The sequence below is a fragment of the Pelobates fuscus genome, chromosome 4, assembly GCF_036172605.1.
Source record: "Pelobates fuscus isolate aPelFus1 chromosome 4, aPelFus1.pri, whole genome shotgun sequence".
Classification (NCBI taxonomy): domain Eukaryota; kingdom Metazoa; phylum Chordata; class Amphibia; order Anura; family Pelobatidae; genus Pelobates; species Pelobates fuscus.
Window position 1 is genome coordinate 259,652,457 of NC_086320.1, and position 14,535 is coordinate 259,666,991.

Genomic DNA, 14,535 nt, shown 5'->3' on the forward strand with positions numbered 1-14,535 from the left:
TATACATTGTGCTAGTGGAGTGGCTAGCAAATGTGTTAGAAACAAAAATAAAACGATTTAAAAATATAGTCCCTCGTAGGAACACTATTAGCACCAGATATAACTTAGTAGGACACTATAGATAGGCACCCAGACCACTTCATCTCAGTGAAGTAGTCTGGGTGCCAGGCATTGCAGGGTTATTTTAAACCCTGCAATGTATAATGTTCTGCAGGAATGTCAATGTTTACATTGTAGGGTTACAATGCCACTTGTGGCATTGGACTGGAAAGCATAGGAAGTGGCTCAGATCCACTACACCAGGGTAGTGCAAGGGTCCTCAAACTCCGCCCCCCCCAGATGTTGCTGAACTACAACTCCCATGATTCTTTGAATTACATAGATAGCCAGAGAATCATAGGAGTTGTAGTTCAGCAACATCTGGGGGGGGGCGGAGTTTGAGGATCCCTGCACTACACTGATGATCTCAGCCAAACAGGAGGAGCTTCACTACTGAGCAATAAGGGCTGAAGCCCCTTTAACCCTCACATGGGGGGGGGGGGGGGGGGAGCCAGGGGGGAGCATGCAATTAAAGGGACACTATAGTCACCTGAACAACTACAGCTTAATGTAGTTGTTCAGGTATGATCTATAGCTCCCTGCAGGCAATCTAATGTAAACACTGTATTTTCAGAGAAAATACAGTGTTTACATTGATTGATAGGAATACCTCCAGTGGCCGTCACTCAGACGGCCACCAGAGGGACTTCCTATCATGCAGGGACCTGAAAAGGCCCTGTACACGTCAGACGTATTAAAATACGTCTGGCGTGTGCAGGAGAGAGAAGGCACTGTGTGCGCGCCTTCTCTCTCCAGCCTGTCAGCAGAGGAGGGGGCGGGCAAAGACCGCGAGCTGAGCTGTCAGTCAGCTCAGCTCGCGGCCGCGCACACCGCGCGCATGCGTGGCGAAGCCGCGCATTGCACAAGGGAGCAATGATGCTTCCAAATGGAAGCGTCTGATTGCTCGCGCCCGCCTATTTAGTCATTTTGACGAAATAGGGGGCGCGGCTTCACGAGGCTCCCGGCGCTGGAACGAGGTGAGTAAAAGACTCTGCCTGGAGAGTCCCTTTAAAATAGTGTTAGGAATACATGTTTGTATTTCTAACACTATAATGTTTCTTTAATGGAGTGGTGTTGGTGTAAGGAGACCTGTCAGACTCTGTACTATCAATACTGCCTTTTCTTTGAAAAGGCAATGTTTACATTTCTCCCTAAGGGCAGCCCTCCTGATGATCAACTAGACATTCTTTGCAGGACCAATGTTAGTTGTCCTGATGCTTTGCGGAGGTTAAGTGGTCTGGGTGACTTTATTGGTCCTTTAAGGGGTTAAGGACACAAGCAATTTTGCTATTTTTGCTATTGAGTGTTCAACCGCAAAATATATATATTTCTCATTTATTGCAGATATTATATACCATTTGTCTTAAGGACAAAGGGGCTTTAATTTAATTTAATGTGACATATTTCATATACACTATATAGACAAAAGTATTGGGACACCTGACCATTATACCAACAAGGACTTTTATGACATTGCATTTTAAATACATATACATTAATATGTAGTTGATAAGTCACCACTATTCTGGGAAGGTTTTCCACAAGAATTTGGAGTGTTTCTATGGGAATTTTTGCCCATTCATCCAGTAGGTAATTTGTGACCTCGCCACTGGTTTTTGGTGAGGCCTGATTGCCCTGTGACTATGGGCCCTGCAAGAAGACATGCTAAAAAGTGACTTCCATGGGAAAATGTGCCTCTTCCACTCCCCCTTTTTTCTGTCCTATTGTTTCTCCAGCAGGGCGTTGTCCCAGGGACACTGCCAGACCAGTTGAAACTGGCTGCTTTGTCCCTCCTCAATCGTCCATCAGCCCTTGCTATTGTCTGACCACACCCTTCCTTGTACTATAGGGCACTTTTAACATTGCACATATTGAGTGCTCAGATCCAAGCTATCTGGGGATATGTTGGACATATAGGTTAAACGTTGTATTATAAGAGTTGTATTTTTTTATGTGGGTTTTGTAACAGTTTTTGACTTAGAGATATTTCCTGAACCTGGAGATAATTAAGTTACCACAGCCACTTAAGCCAATTATCTCCAGGATAGAGGAGGAGATAGACCGTCCGCACAGCCTAAATCTGTGGAACTATTTTGGGCATGAAAGCCATGCTTGCGGTCGGTCAAATGTGACTTCCATAAAACTTTTGAAACCCTGCTCTGATCTGGGTGATTTTTGGATATGTTGTTCACCCAGATCAGGGCTATCCATTGATGTAGGATTGTGGGGATATGTTGTTGTTTTGGGGTGTTTCTGGACTTTGGGTAAAACTGGATATTTTCTGCCTGTGGTAACTGAGTTAGTCCATTGTCTTTGTTAATTGTAGTGGGGGGGGGGGGGGGGAGTTTGTGTACATTAGCTGGGAGTGTCTAACTGTACAATACTGTTTTGATTGGCTGTTGTGACTTTTTGTCCTGTGCTCCACAAGGTCCACGTGGGTGGTAACCTTGTGGGGAAAACTGTATATAAGAAATGCCTTTGTGCTCATTAAAGCAGTTCTATTTCACCCTCAATTTAGAGTCCTGTCTCTTATTGGGGAAATCTGCTATAAGGGATTGCTATGCTCTTCATACTCCCTTGAATAATCACTAAGCTCTTGTAAGAGCTTGTTCCTGTTCCAACTTCACTCTCTGGGGAAAGAGAGGTTCACCCACTGGAACCTGGAGCCTTGTCATAGGTCCAGGGTACCAGTGGAGACGGTGAGGAGACGGTGAGACCCCAACCAAGCTGCGGCAGTTCGTGTGGATTGTAGTGCTTATGGTCTCTGGTGGAGTGCTTGGAGCCCTCAGGAAGCGCTAGGAGCATTCTTCAACAGAGGTACCCAGTCGGGGAGCCAGGTGATCCGTTACAAGCACTGATGTTGGATGAGAAGGCCTAGCTCGCAATCTCAGTTCCAGTTCATCCAAAAGGTGTTTAATTGGGTTGAGGTCAAGTCTCTGTGAGGGCCAGTCAAGTTCTTCCACACCAAACTCGTTCAACCATGTCTTTATGGACCTTGCTTTGTGCATTCTGGAAGAGAAAAGGACCTTCCCCAAACTGTTCCCACAAACTTGGAAGCATAGCATTGTCCAAAATGCCTTGGTATGCTGAAGCATTAAGATTTCCCTTCACTAGAAGTAAGGGGCCTAGCTCAATCACAAAAAAACAGCCCCATACCATTATCCCTCTTCCACAAACTTTACAGTTGGCTCAATGCAATCAGTCAGGTAATGTTCTCCTGGATTTAACAATCTCACCCAAGACTCACCCAAGAGACTAACAAACAGAAAAATGTCACTCCACAGAACACGTTTCCACTGCTCCACACTCCAATGGCGGATTGCTTTACACCACTCAATCCGACGCTGGACATTGTATTTGGTGATGTAAGGCTTGCATAAAGCTGTACATGTATGTAATCATAACATATTGCAATTATGTATAAAGCACGCAGTTTATATCAGGGATGTGGAATTTATATCGCCCAACGCCTGGGACATGCAGTTCGGGGCGTTGGATAGAAAGATTTTTTTTTCTTCTTTTAGGGCTGCATCGGGGAAGCTGGTGCCAAGCAGAGAGTGTATCTCTGACAGGCATACCGGTAAGCTGTAATTGGGCCTTGCTGCAGCTCACAGGGCGGTTTAAAGAGCGGAAGCATCAGGCAAGAAGCTTAACATTTATCAACAACCCAGGGTTCAACCGGCAGCCAGGCACGCTGGTACAAAAAGACACTGGTTCACACAATTCAAACCAGACAGACAGTAAAAGCACAGAACCGTAACAATATGAATATAGAATTGTACCTGGTACTCCTCCCTCCCCTTATCTTATGTAAACCAACCCCTCCTCCCCCCGTCTACCAAAAATACATCTGCGAAAAGCAAGGCAAACTGAGAACCGAGAATCCATATACAACAAGAAAATGTTTGCAAAACGTTTGCTAAATGAAACCTGTACCAACAACTGTAACCCCACTCCCTCCCTTTTTTCTCTTCTGTACTCCCTCTTCCCCCCAAAAAAGAAATGAAAACCTATCAAAATAAAGAATTTATAAAAAAAAAAAAAAGAGCGGAAGCATCCAACCGCTCCTCAGAGTGCTCTAGACCAGTGGTTCCCAACCCATTCCTCAATTACCCCCAACCAGTCCAGGATTTAGGGATTACCCTGTTGTGTCTAAAGTGTTTTTTTTCCCAATAACACCATAAACACAACTGGGTAGTCCCTAAATCCTGGACTGTTAGGGGGTACTTGAGAATTGGGTTGGGAACCACTGCTCTAGATTCATGGCCACCAAGACTCAGTGTGACGCATTACCCGGCAGCCAACAAAGGGCAGAGTGAGCATGGGACAGGCTGCTGCAAGTAATCTTTTCTGCGTGCGAGTTTCAGAGAATGTGTAGTTTGTGTGTGTGTGGGTCAGTGTATGCCAGTGTGCAGTGTGTTTGTGTATGTGTCAGTGTACATTGTTAATATGCAGTGTGTTTGTGTATGGGTCAGTGTGCAGTGTGTTTGAGTATGGGTCAGTATTAATGTGCAGTGTGTGTATGGGTCAGTGTGCTTCTGTATTGATACCGGAGAAACTGACAGAAGCCAAGCACAGAGAGATGGACACAGGTTTCTTCAGGAAGGAAGAGATTCTTTATTCGGTTCACCGATCGGGACTCAGAGGGACTAATGTCACCAAAATACAACAAGTTCTGAGCCCCGGACAATAGTGCAGGCTCCATATATAGGCACATAACTCCTCCCATATTAAGCTCCACCCGCACATTCTCTTGACCAATCAATACAAATAAGAATTAACTTCCTGCTTGACCGCATGGCCTGTCCAGCACAATGGAGGAGGGGAATACTACATCCTGTATTCTTGCACATGCTCCGTACACTACTGATCGTATCTTGCCACGTGCAACTAACTGATCGATACGTCAGCATATGCACGTACACATGCCACGTGGTAATCTCGGCCTACTAAATTTATTTTTACCGAGATTCCACCACATTCCCCCCTTTGATGCCTCTTGATATTTCACAATTACTTGAGGCATCACTTAACCTTGGTTTGCATACACCGCAAGTTACCATGAACCAGACCAGACTTATCTATGATGTGAATCTTCAACACTCATCTTCCTGCATTGGTTCTCCCTTATCTAGAGCCTTATATTTATAAATTGCCATTATCTGTGCAGCAGCCTTCCTCTCTGCTATATTTTCTATCAGGCTTTGCACAGACCTAACTACTAAGGGTATAAGACATGGCAGGAGTAGACACAACATTAAAATCAGTAGGACTCCACCTACCAATGCCTTAAGCCCTCCAAACTGCTCATACCAGCTACCAAACCAACTACTTGGATTGTACCCTTTCCATACCTGAGTAGGCACATGCGCTAGTTTAACCATATGGCTAGTAAGCTCAGCTATTGCTTGCCCTTCATCATCTATTTGAAGACAGAAATTGCTCAGGTTAAACTTCCCACATACACCTCCCTCTACTGCCAATAGGTAATCCAAGGCTAATCTATTTTGGTATACTGCTGTTCTCATCCTGGTATTATGCTTTGCTAGAAGATTGAGCGCTTGTGAGGTCTCATTATTAATAATCTCAACCACTGTCTGTAATCTTATAATACGGTTGAGCATATAAATTGGGGTTCTATAACCAAAAGTACCATCCTCTGCCCACGTGGCTGGCCCATAGTAATCTATAATACGCTGGGGAGGCCATTCATCATCTTCCCAGGCGCCTATCTCTATGGGTCCCCTTTTCTTCCTGTGATTCACATCATACACTTTAACACCTAAAGTCTCACCTGTTTCGATAGGTAACAAGAAGAAGGATGGTATGAGCATACCCAACACACATGCCCCTTCCCAGTCCTGTGGCAACTCCGAATAGGCTTTCTTACCACAGATCCAGTACAAATTTGCTGGGGCTCTCCAATTAGATGTGATGGATAGATCAAACCACACATCCTTTAAATTGGCGTATCTTGCAAACGGGTTAGATGGTTCTGAGACATTTGAAGCCGACCACCAAGTTGTATTCTTTGTATCGTCATCATAAGCTTTTTGCCCTAGACAAGTTAATTCTCCTACAGAAGTATTATACATCATTCCTTTCCTCGCTATGCAAACATAACCTATGATGGAGGTCTTTAATCTCCACTCAGATTTACCTCTAACACTCATATGATAATCGGCTTGTGAAGATATTAATTGGTCAACTGCCTCAGAACCGGACATTACCTCCTTTGCTTCCCAAGGCCATTGGTCTCCCATGTTAGTACCTCCACACACATAGCAGTTGGTAACATTAAGACTACCGGCAATACTTTCAGCTAAATCTATGAACAGGTTTTTAGCATTATGGGGGATCTTATTATCTACACTCATTTCTTCATAGAAGGAATGGTATACCTGATGAGTCTGGGAGGTTACCGTATCAGTCTCTATCCCTATAAACAATACTGTCCCAGGGTCTAAACCCGTCCCATATATTTGAAACCCAAATAAATTACCATATTTATCTAAGAACTTGTCGGGGTTATTTATAAGAATATGGACCGGATTGCATTCCATAGACTTACAGTATGAATTGGTAGGCAACTTAGTCACAATCATGTCCTTGTCTGCTGTCTGTCCCCAAGTTGCCCCCCCCCACACAAGACAAATATGGGCAAAAGTTATAATCTCTATTTGGGCATCTAGGACTCACATACTTATTTTTACTACTGGGACAAATATATTTATCGTTAGACCCATACGTTCTCTCCCATCTAAGATCCCCACATACATTCCACGGCTTTCTACCACTTGATATTGCCTTACACGCATCAAATAGCAGAACACCCGAAGAATGTACGGATTCTAATACCGTTTTGTTAATTAGGGTCCCCTGAGGATCTCCATTCCTGAGAGTCAACCAAATTGTACGGGGTTGATACTGGGCTGAAGCACTTAGGTTCTCCTACTCCTAAATGGCATACACTATATTCTATATTTAAGTATCTACATCTTGATACATCTCCTTTACACTTGTATTGCGAATGCCAAATTAGGGTCTGGGAAATATGGTTACCTGTTCTTGTAGTCTTAATGCATACCTCACAGCTAGGAGTGTCGGTACCTCTACCTTCCTGGATATAAAAATACACATATAAAAACATTATTAGAAACACATCTTTCGTCGTCATCCTCAGTCTTCGTCCGTGCGATGGCACCTCAGCTTCCAGGATGTAAGGGCTGCAGGGAATGGAGTTCTGCTCGTCTTCACAGGGGTCCCTTTGAGACTTTTCCTGACTTATACACTATACGTCGGTGAGCTTATTATGGCCTTCTCACTCACTTACCAATCTCTGAAACAATAAAATTTGTAATCCACAAGGTTCCTCGTCACTCCGACTGAGTCGTGCGCTATAACCGGATCTTGCAGGGATTCTCTGGATCTGCTGTAGCTTGCCAAGAATCGACTGCTGCTGGTTTAACCCTGGAGTGATGTATCCACGGAGTCACTTCGGCTACTTTTATCGCTGTAGGGGTAGACAAAAGAACAACATAAGGACCTCTCCACTTGGGCCCTAACGGTACATTATTCCACTCTTTAATCCACACTTGGTCTCCTGGGTGGTAATTATGAACTGGGGGATAAATATTCACAGGTAATCTATCTTGTACCCATTTCTGTACCTCCTCCATAGTCTTACCCAACTCTACAACCTGCTGCCGGGTAATTCCTTCTCCCAACTGACTCAAATCCCCCCTTAAGTTACCAAGTATGGGAGGTGGTCGCCCATACATGATTTCAAAAGGAGAGAGGCCCAACCTTCTGGTAGGTGTACTGCGGATTCGCAATAGAGCTATGGGCAAGAGAACGTTCCACTTAAGTTGGGTTTCCTGACACATTTTAGCCAACTGGTTCTTAATAGTTCTATTCATTCTCTCTACCTTACCAGAACTCTGGGGTCTATATGCCGTATGAAGCCTCCACTTTATACCAAGCATATGAGTCAGTTGTTGTAGGCACTGATGAACAAAAGCTGGACCATTGTCCGATCCTATAGAGCAGGGTAGTCCATATCGGGGTATTATTTCTCGTAGCAGGAATCTCACAACTTCTCCTGCTTTCTCTGTACGAGTAGGACATGCTTCTACCCAGCCTGAATAGGTGCACACAACTACTAGTAGGTAGCGATGTCCACCAGATTTAGGCATTACTGTATAGTCAATTTGTAGATCGGACATGGGGAGTCCCCCCATAAACTGGACTCCTGGTGGCTTTACTGGTCCTTGCCTTGCATTATTTTTAGCACACGTTACACATCTTCGTACAATGGCCTGAGTCAAGTTGGACAATCTTGGTATGTAGAAATGTTTTCTGAGAGATTCTTCTGTACTACCTCTCCCAGAATGTGTCCCGTTGTGATAGTTTTGGACAATTTCTACCGCTAGTGATGCTGGAATGACTATTCTTCCATCTTCTAACTGATACCATTTGTTCTCCAAATACTTTCCAGGTTCAGTCTTTAACCACTCCTCTTCTTGAGCTGTATAAACTGGAGTCCATTGAGACAGTGGAGTTGGTATAAGAGCAGCTATATGCTCCACATATTCCTGTCTTCCTGATTCAGCTGCACGCTTAGCTGCACTATCTGCCATCCGATTTCCTTTGGTTATATCACCATCTCCTCTCAGATGCGCTCGACAATGTATAATACCGACTTCTTTAGGCTCCCACACTGCTTCCAATAGTTGTAGGATTTCAGCTGCGTACTTGATTTCTTTGCCTTCTGAATTCAATAGTCCTCTTTCTTTATACAAAGCTCCGTGGGCATGAGTGGTTAAAAACGCATACTTGGAGTCCGTGTAGATGTTCACTCTTAAACCTTCAGCCAATTGTAACGCTCGTGTCAGTGCTATCAATTCTGCCTTTTGTGCTGATGTTCCTTTTGCCAGTGTCCGAGCTTCTATCACCTTGTCTATCGTTGTTACTGCATATCCTGCATAGCGGATCCCTTCTTTCACATAACTACTGCCGTCGGTGTAATATTGAACATCAGGGTTCTGGATGGGAAAATCACGAAGATCTGGTCTACTTGAAAATACTTCATCCATCACTTCCAAACAATCATGTTGACTTTCAGTAGGTTGTGGCAAAAGGGTAGCTGGATTTAAGGTATTAACAGTCTCTAAATGCACTCTTGGGTTTTCACACAACATTGCTTGATACTTGGTCATACGGCTGTTACTAAACCAATGATTTCCTTTGTAATCCAACAACGTCTGTACTGCATGTGGAACTCGTACATAAAGTTCTTGACCCAGAGTGAGTTTATCAGCTTCAGCTACTAGCAGGGCGGCTGCAGCTACGGCTCTTAGACAAGGTGGAAGTCCGCTGGCCACTGCATCCAGTTGCTTAGACATGTAGGCAACAGGTCTTTGCCATGATCCCAAGTACTGTGTCAATACTCCCACAGCCATTCTTCTTTGCTCATGTACATACAGGTAGAATGGTCGTGTGTGATCAGGTAGACCTAATGCTGGGGCGCTCATCAAAGCCTTCTTCACATCTTCAAATGCCGTTTGCTGTTCTTGAGTCCATAAGAAGGGGTCGTGCTCTGTACCTTTGATAGCTGCATACAGAGGTTTTGCCAGTATCGCGTAGCTGGGAATCCATATCCTACAGAAGCCTGCTGCCCCCAAGAATTCTCGCACTTGTCTTCTATTCTTGGGTATCGGTATTTGGCACACAGCTTCTTTTCTCTCTGGCCCCATAATTCTTTGACCTTCAGAGATATGGAATCCCAGATATTTGACAGTTGGCAAACACAACTGAGCCTTCTTTCTAGACACCTTGTATCCTGCCTTCCAGAGAATGTGTAGTAGATCGTGCGTTGCTTGCTGACATATTTCCTTTGTAACTGCTGCTATCAACAAGTCATCTACATATTGTAATAGTACACACTCTCCTGGGATGGACTCGAAATCCAGTAGATCTTGACTTAGAGCTGAACCAAATAGGGTAGGTGAATTTTTAAACCCTTGGGGCAGTCTTGTCCAGGTCATTTGGCGTTTTGAGCCCGTCACAGCGTTTTCCCATTGGAAAGCGAAGATACATTGGCTTTCTGCGGCAATTCGGAGGCAAAAAAAGGCATCTTTGAGGTCTAAGACTGTAAAATAAGTAGCCCCGCCTGGAATTAAAGCAAGCAGGTTATACGGATTGGGCACAACTGGATGTATACTAACAACCGCATCATTGACTGCTCTCAAGTCCTGCACAGGTCGATACTCATCTGTACCGGGCTTTTGAACAGGCAGCAATGGGGTGTTCCAGGGGGAAGTACAGAATTTTAGGATACCATACCGTATGAACTTATCCAGATAAGATTGAATGTTCTTCTTAGCCTTCTGCTGGATGTGATATTGCCGTAGGCTCACTGGATAAACCCCAAGTTTTAGTTCGATTTTAATAGGTGGAATATTGCGGGCCAGTCCTGGTGGGTTGTTCTCTGCCCAAACTCCTGGTTAGTGTTGTCGCGAACCCGAAATTTTCGGTTCGCGAACGGCAAACGCGAACTTCCGCAAATGTTCGCGAACCGGCGAACCGCGCGAACCGCGCGAACCGCCATTGACTTCAATGGGCAGGCAAATTTTAAAAACAACAGGGACTCTTTCTGGCCACAATAGTGATGGAAAAGTTGTTTCAAGGGGACTAACACCTGGACTGTGGCATGCCAGAGGGGGATCCATGGAAAACTCCCATGGAAAATTGCACAGTTGATGCAGAGTCTGCTTTTAATCCATAAAGGGCAGAAATCACCTAACATTGACACCTGTCCTCAAAGCCCAGCCCTGATACACACTGACACAGAGCAGAATAGAGACTGTTCCCCCTACATAGGGTCACTTGGCAGATATGGATTGACACCTGTCCTCAAAACCCCTGATACACACTGACACAGAGCAGAATAGGGACTGTTCCCCCTACATAGGGTCACTTGGCAGATATGGATTGACACCTGTCCTCAAAACCCCTGATACACACTGACACAGAGCAGAATAGAGACTGTTCCCTGTCCACAGAGACCATGATACACACTGACACAGAGCAGAATAGGGACTGTTCCCCCTACATAGGGTCACTTGGCAGATATGGATTGACACCTGTCCTCAAAACCCCTGATACACACTGACACAGAGAAGAATAGGGACTGTTCCCCCTACATAGGGTCACTTGGCAGATATGGATTGACACCTGTCCTCAAAACCCCTGATACACACTGACACAGAGCAGAATAGGGACTGTTCCCCCTACATAGGGTCACTTGGCAGATATGGATTGACACCTGTCCTCAAAACCCCTGATACACACTGACACAGAGCAGAACAGAGACTGTTCCCTGTCCACAGAGACCATGATACACACTGACACAGAGTGTCCACGTGAAATAGGGCCATGAGTAATGACGTCACGGGTAGCCTGCCCATAGTATCGCATAGGGTGGAAGAGCTGATAGGACATCTGAAACGTATTGGGATGGAGATGCTTAATTGTTCTCCAAAACGCTTGACACCACCCCATAGTGAATCTCTGCAAACTTTAATACCATCAGAGGAGGAAGAATGTGGCAGCCCACTGGGATTATTCGAAAAATTTCAAATTGATGATTTTCCAGACCCTGGGGTTGACATTAGTCCAGATTTACATCTTGTGACCCATGAGGATGTTCCAGGCACTACTTGTGAAATAAAGACAGATAATAAAGTGAATGATCCTTCTCCTTGGGACTTGCACCCTGTCGTTGAAGGTGGAGTAGGCAATGGCAAGAGCATGCTGTGGGTAGTCAGTGCAAACACTCTTGAATGAATAATGAGGAGACTAACTATGATGACGTTATTTGCGTTGAAAGTAATGATGCCAGAGATCTTTTGAAACCATATGGAAGGAACGAATTGGTTAAAAGAAAGGCAAGAGACCACCTGCATATAGACAAGAATACGCATAAGAGAAAGAAGAGAACAGGTGAAAAAGAGAAGCTGCAGACTGCCTATCTGCAAATAGTTGAGTTATGTCCTGAAGATGTCCGTGTTACCACAGTGCAGACTCTGTTTGATACACTACTGAGGAGAGTCAGAGAAACCCCAGATCTTCACGTATTGGATGAGTCGGTGCGTGGAGTTGCAGAGAACGTAGAACAAGAAATATTTAAACTTTTACTGTGTACTGACAGCAGATATAAGAATAAATACCGGATCCTCCTTTTCAATTTGAAGGACCCTAAAAATCAGATCCTGTTCCGTCGTGTGGTCCTTGGTGAAATCACCCCACAGTGTTTGGTTCTAATGAGTGCAACGTAAATTGGCAATGTGCACTGGAACAGTTCTGCAGAGCACACGCTGAAGGAAGGACTGACAGAGCCGCTTGAAGACAAGTAACTGCTATTCAATCTATAACAGTGAAAAACAAATTTTGGTTTTAAAAGCACGCTATAGAGACACCAGATATGATTGGCAATGTGCACTGGAACAGTTCTGCAGAGCACACACTGTAGGCCTGAGACACCCGCTTGAAGACAAGTAACTGCTATTCAATCTATAACAGTGAAAAACAAATTTTGGTTTTAAAAGCACGCTATAGAGACACCAAATATGATTGGCAACTGTCAAAGTACGCTGGCACAGGTCTGCAGAGCACACGCTGAAGTAGGCCTGACACCCAGACGCTTGTAGACAACTAACTGATCTTCTATTACAGTGAAAAAAAATGATTTCTTTAAAATCTAAAGCTTAAGCTATTGTTAAAACAGATATGAGTGGTGGCACTGACTGTGCAAATGGGCAAGGCATCCAACCTGACACAGAAGCTGGCAGGCAGGCAACTGCTCTTCTATTACAGTGAAAACAAATTATTTATTTTAAAAGTAAAGCTTAACCAATTGTTAAAACAGATATGAGTGGTGGCACTGGGCAAGTAGGCACAGTATCCAATGTGAACCTCACACAGAAGCTGGCAGGCAGGCAACTGCTCTTCTATTACAGTGGAAACAAAATTTTGGTTGTAAAAGCACGCTATAGAGACACCAGATATGATTGGCAACTGTCAAAGCACGCTGGCACAGGTCTGCAGAGCACACGCTGAAGTAGGCCTGACACCCAGATGCTTGCAGACAACTAACTGATCTTCTATTACAGTGAAAAAAAATGATTTCTTTAAAATCTAAAGCTTAAGCTATTGTTAAAACAGATATGAGTGGTGGCACTGACTGTGCAAATGGGCAAGGCATCCAACCTGACACAGAAGCTGGCAGGCAGGCAACTGCTCTTCTATTACAGTGAAAAAAAAATATTTATTTTAAATGTAAAGCTTAACCAATTGTTAAAACAGATATGAGTGGTGGCACTGGGCAAGTAGGCACAGTATCCAATGTGAACCTCACACAGAAGCTGGCAGGCAGGCAACTGCTCTTCTATTACAGTGGAAACAAAATTTTGGTTGTAAAAGCACGCTATAGAGACACCAGATATGATTGGCAACTGTCAAAGCACGCTGGCACAGGTCTCCAGAGCACACGCTGAAGTAGGCCTGACACCCAGATGCTTGCAGACAACTAACTGATCTTCTATTACAGTGAAAAAAAATGATTTCTTTAAAATCTAAAGCTTAAGCTATTGTTAAAACAGATATGAGTGGTGGCACTGACTGTGCAAATGGGCAAGGCATCCAACCTGACACAGAAGCTGGCAGGCAGGCAACTGCTCTTCTATTACAGTGAAAAAAAATTATTTTTTTTAAATCTAAAGCTTAACCAATTGTTAAAACAGATATGAGTGGTGGCACTGGGCAAGTAGGCACAGTATCCAATGTGAACCTCACACAGAAGCTGGCAGGCAGGCAACTGCTCTTCTATTACAGTGGAAACAAAATTTTGGTTGTAAAAGCACGCTATAGAGACACCAGATATGATTGGCAACTGTCAAAGCACGCTGGCACAGGTCTGCAGAGCACACGCTGAAGTAGGCCTGACACCCAGATGCTTGCAGACAACTAACTGATCTTCTATTACAGTGAAAAAAAATGATTTCTTTAAAATCTAAAGCTTAAGCTATTGTTAAAACAGATATGAGTGGTGGCACTGACTGTGCAAATGGGTAAGGCATCCAACCTGACACAGAAGCTGGCAGGCAGGCAACTGCTCTTCTATTACAGTGAAAAAAAATTATTTATTTTAAATCTAAAGCTTAACCAATTGTTAAAACAGATATGAGTGGTGGCACTGGGCTAGTGGGCACAGTATCCAATGTGAACCTCACACAGAAGCTGGCAGGCAGGCAACTACTCTTCTATTACAGTGGAAACAAAATTTTGGTTGTAAAAGCACGCTATAGAGACACAAGATATGAGTGGCAACTGTCAAAGCACGCTGGCAGGGTTGTGCAGGGCACACGCTGAAGGAAG